Source organism: Miscanthus floridulus, chromosome 5 (genome assembly GCF_019320115.1).
Source record: "Miscanthus floridulus cultivar M001 chromosome 5, ASM1932011v1, whole genome shotgun sequence".
Taxonomy (NCBI): Eukaryota; Viridiplantae; Streptophyta; class Magnoliopsida; order Poales; family Poaceae; genus Miscanthus; species Miscanthus floridulus.
The window spans coordinates 124,087,238-124,096,080 of NC_089584.1; positions in this window are offsets into that span (position 1 = coordinate 124,087,238).

The following is an 8,843-nucleotide window of genomic DNA, read 5'->3' on the forward strand; positions in this document are numbered from 1 at the left end:
TGCACCTCAGGCCTTTCCCAACGCTGTTTTTTACCAGTAGCTCCAAGTGTCATGTAGGCTCATATAAAAAAAGTAGGTAATCTATATTTATCATAGTGGCTTGCAGTATGTTTAGAGAGAAAGAAAATGGTCCATGCTAAAAAAAAGGAGAGGAAATAAAGGTTTCTTTGCAAATCATAAGTAATAATAGTGTGCATTGTGTGAACAGTAGTCTCAATATTTCCTAATCTATATGGATCACTTTATTTGTACTAAAACTACTAGTAATGTTAGTCTTCATTGGTGGTGCTCTAGGCCTTCCCCAATGCACCTTTTTTACTAGTAGCTCTAAGGGTCACGAATGATCAGATAAAAAAAAGTAGGTGCTGTCAAGTAGCAGAAGTTATATATATGCTTGAGGAGAAAGAATGTGGTCCATTCTAAAAAAAAGGAGAGGAAGAAATAAAGATGAGACATGATGAAAATGAAAAGTTTTTGGATAAACCATAAGTAGTGATAGTTTTCATTCAGCCTGTTCGCTTGTTGGTTTTAATCAGGGCTTATCAACCAGTCAATAGTATTTTTCTCTTATAACAAACCAACGCCGATTGGACTTATCAGTCTAGAAACCAACGAACGAACATGCCGATTGTATAAACACTAGTCTCAACGTTTCCTAGACCCTTATCTATGTACATCATTTTTTTAGAGTGTTAGCCTCCGGTTGCCATACCGTTGGTGCTCCTGCTTCACTTGAGGTGGTGGCCTCTCTGGCCAGTAGCGTGGAAAGAGTCGCAGGCTGTTAAGCTGGCCTGAAAAAAGCTAAAATATTGTTCCGACTGATTTATTGTGAGAGGAAAACACTGTTCTGACTGAAAGATACTGTTTATGTGAATAGTGACCGCGTGAATGGGCTGGCCAGCACCAGCCAGCCGAACACCGCGTTGGACCTCAGGCGTCTTGGACGTGAGCGGCCGAGCTGAGTGACAACCCCACAGCGATCAGGGGCGCACGCGCGCATCCGCGATCCCCACCACGGCCGGACTCAGAGGCTCCCGACCTTCCGCCTTCTGCACTCGGCTCTCGCCAAGTGTCAGCCCTGGACCGATCGATCGGCCGGGCGCTATAGGACTATAGGAGGTCTCAGGAGAGTACAAGTGGAGGCTTTGTCCGTGCGAGGATGTAACACAGTCTCCCGCGACCACCAAAAAATATAAGGCCTATTCATTTTTTTTTGATAGCGCTACAAATAAATGATTTAATATTTATTTTTGGTTTTCTCTAACAACAAGACCCAAAAGACAACTCTTTCTGTAAATATGTCTTCAAGAGAGAGGATATTTAGATTTGAGTTATACCTCTTCTAACACTCAAAATAAATCTGTATTAAAAGATACATTTTGAATTTAGGTTCCGCAGTGAGTCACTCGGTGGAGACAGCCTGGCAGCGGCCAACAAAGGCTGACGATGGAACGAAGAGGTGCGGACGAAACGTGGGCTCGGCTGCAGGTGACGGCCTAGCTTTTGTGATGGCTCCGGGAAAGTGACGATACAGTTTTGGACTTCCGCACGTCACATCTCGTGTTTCCACGGGGGCAGGGATCAGGAATGCCAGAGGTCAGTGTCGATCCTTATTCAAAGCATGCACAAAATTGGTGTCGATCAGGAATGGAAGAGTGATTCTTCTACGGCTGTATAGAACAAAAATAACACAATTATAGCTAACCGAGGTCTATTTTCTGTTGTAGGAGTTCACTGGTGTTCAGTCAATTCCTTAGGAAGAAATCAGAAAAAAAAAGAACTTTATACTTATTCTGACACGGTACAATTTACTCTTATCATCATCGCCTGTCTACATGGGTTGGTAATAATAAATACATGATGTGACGTACATCTAAAATGAGCAACGGGTAGTACTCCGTATACTTGTGCCTTCCGTCCGCAACACGTACGTACCCACATGGATGCACGTGTCAGCTTGCGGCGCAGAGAGTTCGCCTCCTCTCTCTCTCTGAACCACGAATCTATTGGGAAGCATGTTGCATAATACCTGGTCGGTAAGCCCCATCCACACTTTGGAAGAAGCATGGACAGTTTGGGAAGGAGTTTTTTTAATAAAACAATAAGAATATACTTCAACTGATATGCCCTTAGTCACGGCCACACGTAACGTAGAAATCACACGTGGAAGGAACGGGCAATTAGCTAGAGCAGCGTGTGCTATAGCGAAACTGATGACAAAAGAAGGTAAATTGGCCCTTTAAGATTACCATCTGAAGAAGTCTGTTTGGTATCCCAAAACTGCTTAGCAAGAGTCGGACAAGTGGGTAATGTTGAGGTGAACTAAAAAGTTTGGATGGAGCCGGATCTAAGTGCTGTCTCGATAAACGCTCCATAGTAAGAGGAGTAGTTGTAGGATCTCTGGTACGCTTAGAGGGGGGGCGAATAGGCTTATAAAAATTCAACTCAAATTGAAGTTAAATTCACCCGCGGCACTACCGTACCTACATGAGATATTAGTTCACAGTTTAATGTACCCAACGAAATTTAGATTGAATAAATTTCTTAGCTTCCTGTAGGATAGTAGATCACAAATCGACAGCTGAAAGTGGTGAGGAACACCACACACAAGTAGATCGGCCTCAAACCCTAAAAATCACCACAACAACAACAAGAAAACAAGTGTAGCAACACAAACACAAGATGACACAAGGATTTATCCCGTGGTTCAGCTCGCCACCAAGGCTTGTCTAAGTCCACGTTGTTGAGTTATACCACTAAGGCTTAGGGCTTTACAACCCTATCTCATTCTCAAGTCAAGAGAGTGAACTCTTGAGATGAGGAATGATTTTACTCACTGCAAGAGGTGGTTACAAACCTCCCGGGGCTGCCATAAACTTGGCAAGCTCACCGGGCGATGCTCTAGCCGGCTAGGAGCCAAGCTCCAAGAGTAACAAATACAACCACCGACCAAAACGTGAACCAAATGTTCTTTAGGCTTTGGAAATCAGCGAAGCTGCTCTCTAATAACTTTTGGCACCTTTTTCTCTCAAGGATTGATGGGAAAGTCAAAGGAAAAGCTTGAAGAGCACCAATGGAGGAGAGAGGAGATGAGCACCTACTGATTTTCGTCGATCTGAACTGTTGGGGAAGAAGAGAGAGCTATTATAGAGGATAGGGAAAAGCATAAATACCCCCTGCCTCCCAACAGTTACTTAAGTGCAATAGTGCCGCCCTAAGTGCGGCACTGCCGCGGTGCGGCACTACCGCACCCAGTAAGACAGCAAGGTTGAAGGAGTTGTTAAGTTTGCTATCTTGGCTGAGGTGTGAGGATGTTTTATATAAAGATTGAGCATTTGGTTGCACACTTTTAACCAGTTGTAGTGTCCCATTTATAGTACGGCTTTTCCCATACTCAATTTCAAAAGACAAAAGAATTCAAAACTCCTTTGAGCGCGATGCCATCCTTATTTGTAATTGGGGGCTCCTCCTTTCCATGTGACATCCTCTGTAATGAATTCTCTGCTTGTCATCTTAATAAATCTCACTAGTTCTCTAATTAGGTGGTCATCAAGATCAAAACCCACATTAGGTCTTGATTGCACTTACAATCTTCCGCTTTTTTGTGATTGATGACAACCCAATTAGAGCTTACAAAAGATATAAAATAAATTACTGAGATTTTTTTTGAGCCATGGGTGTAGAGCCTCTCCTAAATATGGGAATAGAGAATTGAATTCTCAACTTGACATAAGAGGCCAAGATTCACACTTTAGTGAAGTGAAAATTGGGGCTCCCCCTACATCCATGCCTTTGAGGGGTGCTGCACACAGTGTCAAGAAAATATATACGTGATGCATATGATAGATCATGCACACATGTGCTTGCTGCTGCAGCTGAGTGCGGCACTGCCACACCTGACTGTACGAGCAAGACACAATCAAGCACCACACAGCTAGCTCAAATAAAAAAAGATATGCAACCTAGCACAATAAGATGACTTCTAATCCACATAAACGATACATGTCCATATCCGATACACAAAGACTCAAATAGTAGCATTATTTTATAATTTAGAGTTTTGAGCGACTCTCAAACTTTCCACCTAGCGAAGACTGTGGAGGAGGTGGAATAGGAGGAAGTGGTGGATGGTCCTATCCATGCTGTTGACGCTGCTCAAGCTGTGTCTCATACGCTCTATCAGCTGCATAGGTGTACTTGCCGAAGATTGCCTTCAACCACTTGCCAAACTTCTCCATCTTACTTCCTCTATGAGACCTAGAGCGGGAAGATTCAGGGATGTCTACATGAGCATGAGAGCTCCCCGCTCCCTGAGTAGCTACAGATGGCTGGGTCTTCTCAATTTGTAGACGGTATGCATCCTATCCTTCGAAAAATAAAATCCAGTGACCCTCTCAATCATGAACATGAGGTAAGGGGCATAGGGCAGCCCCCTCCTCCCATCCTCCACTACAAATCTAAACTCAGTCCACATGAATCTAAGGACATTGAACATATCCCCACCTAGAGCAAATCTAGCCAACACATTTATCACATAGCCATTAATATCTGAGGCTGCTCTATCCTTTGGGTTGATGGTGTTCCTAATGAGGTTGTTGAGGATGTAATAGAAGCTGTGTAGACCACTCCTCTAGCCAACAGATCTCAGCTCAAGGCTCACCATGAATATAACTGTAACCTCTGCTCCTCCCCAAAGCCAAGAATCTGGCTGAAAGTGACAAAGTCGACTCGGTACTACCGACCATCAGTCATCCAGTGAATCTCATTAGAGCTCTGGTCATAGAAGTATGTGGCATGAAACTATGCAAGGACCTCCTCATTCCAGTTATACTAGAAACCCATGATGTCTGAAAGCTAGAACCTGTCACAAATTTTGATTTCCTTGTCAAACTCAGGCTCCTCCTTCTCCCGCATCTCATCCCAATCAATATATTGCATCTTGATGATCTTGTTTTTTCTTGGATGCAAGAATGGCAGTGGCATAAAAGTTGGAATGAAACTGATTCTAGAATCTGTAAGCAATGCCCAAATCCTCGCGCACTACATAGGGATTGATCCCCCTTGCCTTTTTCACTAGCTTCCAACTCTTGGAATAGTTGATAACAGCATGCTGGCAGGAGTCATCTGGAGGACTCATGATTATCTCACCCTCAAAATCTCTCATGTATCTGCCATCAAACTCAGAGAGATGCTATGGGGTGTTAGGAATGGCATTAGTGGTACAACCTATCATCTCCAGCCTCTCCTCATCTTTAATGTATTGCTCGCGCCTCCCCCTATCACCAAGTCCCCTTGGAGTTGCACTACTGTCTGCTACTGTTGACCTCCCTTGACCACGATAAGGTGGATCATTGTCTCTTTACTCATTCATCTTCCTTTACTCCCTTCGATCACTATCTTCGTGCTCCATCTATGCATAGAATGAACTAGATGAGAACTGTACAAATAGGACATATAAAATCACTTGAAGAATAGTCTTGATAAGAAAAAGGACTTAGATCATGAACTTGAGACACACTATGGACAGTGCTGCCTAGGCAATGCGGCACTACCGTACTTAGTATCTCCACAAGCTCATGACCTCCTTCTTCTTTCTTAGCAAATCCATTTTTCAAATGTCATCCCACATCACCAAACAATTTCCAGAGTATAGTTGTCGGGGACCAATACTCGGGTACCCAAAGAGGAGGAGCTAATGGTCATCAATATTGATTCAACCGAGCAGTCAAAAGCACGCCTACAGCTCCAACCGACCCCTAGGTGCACGGGCTCTGCCTCGCCCGACCTCTGGTCATGATCTCTGCCTCGCCTGACCCTAGGTGTGTAGGCTCCATCTCACCCGACCCTAGGTGCACGAGCTCCGCCTCGCCCGACCTTGAGGCCATGATCTCCATCTAACTTGACCTCTGGGGGCGGGCTCTGCCTCACCTGACCTTGAGGCCACGGGCTCCGTCTCACCCAACCCCTTGGGTGTGGGCTCCGTCTCGCCCGACGGGGACCCATACCACCGCCAACCACTCTATGTCCAAACATATGGGCCTAAATCAAAACTCTAACACCAAGGAAGAGATTGGCATGCCTCGATATAACCCGCGGCCATGATGGGCCATACCAAAGGATTCACATCAAGAACAGCGTCGGGCGTACCGGTCCTGTTCTGCCTAACCCTCATATGAACATTGATAGGCGTGTCAATTGACCACAATGTTCACTAGGACAAAGGGGGCGCCATGGCCAGTAGATGATGCCTGCGCATGGCACTAGTGACGGATAGGGCCATGATGTGGAGCCATCCCTGTTGACATCTATAGGGTCAGTGGAACTCGTATGAAGGAGAAGAAGGACCCGATGATCCTAAAGGCCTTCTTCTCCCTCTCTGGTTCTTCTCTTTTCCTCCGCTGTAACCCATGCTTTCCCTTGTCCTATAAAAGGGAAAGCAGGATGCCCTATGAGAAGGATCCGATTTAAGCCAGATCAATCGACCCATCGAGACTAAACCATGACATAAGCACAACACGAACACACAGCTGAGTAGCAACCGAGCTCTCAGCACCCGTTCATTCCTTCTATCATAGACTTGGGATTCTTTCCCTCTCTCGCCTGTTTGTAACCCCTACTACAAACTTTTAGTGCTAGTAACATGAGCAGCAGCGATGAACTGGACATAGGGACTTTCTGCCCAAATTAGTACAAACCTCGTGTCTTCTTAGCACACCATCCGAGCCAGATGTGCAAATACAAATTTAGCCGTTGGTGGTAACTCGAAACACCAATAGTTGGCATGCTAGGTAGGGGCCTTTTGCGCGTCTCGGCATCCACACCAGGCCTTGGATGGCCAGTCACAACATCAACTAGGTCCTAGGCATGCACGTGTGCTTTGGGAACCTAGACTTCATCATCACGATGGAGGGAGAGTTGGTGCGGGCTCCCACCATTGTCCAACCCCTCCACTCCACCGGCCTCAACGAGATCGTTGAGGCACTTGAGGAGCTGTAGTTGCACGCATCGGAGGCCCACACCCCCGGGAGCGACCAGCTCCTCGACTTCGACTATGGGAGGTTAGAGCGCCAGCTCAGCACCTTCCTAGGACCCTGACCGTCCTAGGAGGACCTATGCCACCTCACATTCTCATTCACCAACATCATGATGCATCTTGCCAGAGGAGAGCCGCTTTCCCTAAAATACCTCATTCGAAGCACCCCGATAGCGCTCCCGTCCGGTCTCCACAACGCCGCAGAGACCATTGGCCACCTTGTGGTGCAATGCATGCCTCCATCCCCCGTGAATGATAAGTTCATGGGGATGATCGAATATGTCATGGAATCTTTCCACAACCTCCTTATAGGAGAATCAGAGTTGCCTTCTAGCTCTGACTCCAGTAGGGGGAGCCATCACCTCTCTCGTGAATGTTTCATGGTAGGTACCCCTAAGGGACATATCAAAAGCATCCATGAGGGAGAGGCTACCCCAACGAACAACTTCGACAATGAGGTCGAGAGGGATGCAGGGGCCCCACCTCATCTATGGGTAGAGCAGCTGAATGCCCAGCACCAAGAGCTCAAGGAAGCATGACTCTAGCTTGAGCAAGAACACATGAAGCTCGAGCAAGAGATCGAGCACCATAGAGACGGTGGACATGCCATGCCATGGCCCATGACGTGAACCTAAGGATCATCGAGGATAATGAAGCCCTCCCACACTTCACTCGGGCAAGCCAAAACATTGCTGCTACAGTGCCTTGCTCCAGGGGCTTTCGGGGCCCATGACGCCCGAGGACCGTCGGGCCCATCGTGATATTTGTATGATACTCTAGCGTGCGGCAGCGTAGCCGGCTGAGAGCTCACTGTCCATACAACATGAGCTCAACGCCAGCCAGCGCATGCCCTTAGAGCAACCCAACAAGGATGTGTCAGTCCACCAGGTGCAGCAAGGTGGCAGGCCATGCACCGTGGTCCCAGTGCATGAGCGTCTCAGCCTTCACCATGACACGCGTGACACCCTCGATGCCCGTAGGCATACCCGTGGTGATGCAAGGGAGAGGGCTAGCCATGGCTACCACCCACATCATGGCAGATGCTATGACAGTAGAGAGGACCGAAGCCTGAGCCCTGACTTGCCAAAACCTTAGGCCTTCGGCTGACACATCCTCGACGTTGTCTTTCCACCGCGATACCGACCACCGACCAATATTCCAAAATACTCTAGGGAAATGAACCTTGAACTATGGCTCAAGGATTATCGGCTTGCTTACTAAGCCGGTGGAGCAGATAATGACGATTTCATTATCCGCAACCTTTTATTATTCCTGGCCAATTTGGCGCGAACGTGGTTAGAACACCTTCCGCCCAACCGAATCTAAAGATGGGCAGACCTAAAAGTGATCTTTGTGGTGAACTTCCAAGGCACATACGCACATCCTAGGAACCCCTGAGATCTCAAAAACTATCGACAGAAGTCCACGGAAACCCTTCATGGGTACATCTGGCGCTTCTCTCAGTAGCGCAATGAGCTGCCCAACGTCGTCGGCGCTAACATCATAGGAGCTTTCTTATCTAGGACCACCTGTGAGTCCCTGGTCCATAAGCTAGGACATAAGGGCTCACGAACCACCAAGGTGCTCCTCAACATCGCCACCAGCCACGTCTTGAGCAAGGAGGCGATCAAAGCGATCTTCGACCGCCTCAAGGGCAAGGCAAAGTGGGACAAGGATGCTAGCAAAGGCGCATCCAACCATCCTAGCAAGAAGATGAACAAGCAACAGCATGAGGGCTCGCTCATGGCCACCGCTGATGGCAAAGGGGTCAGAAGCCTACTGAGGGTACCCCAAACCACTTTGAGAAGCT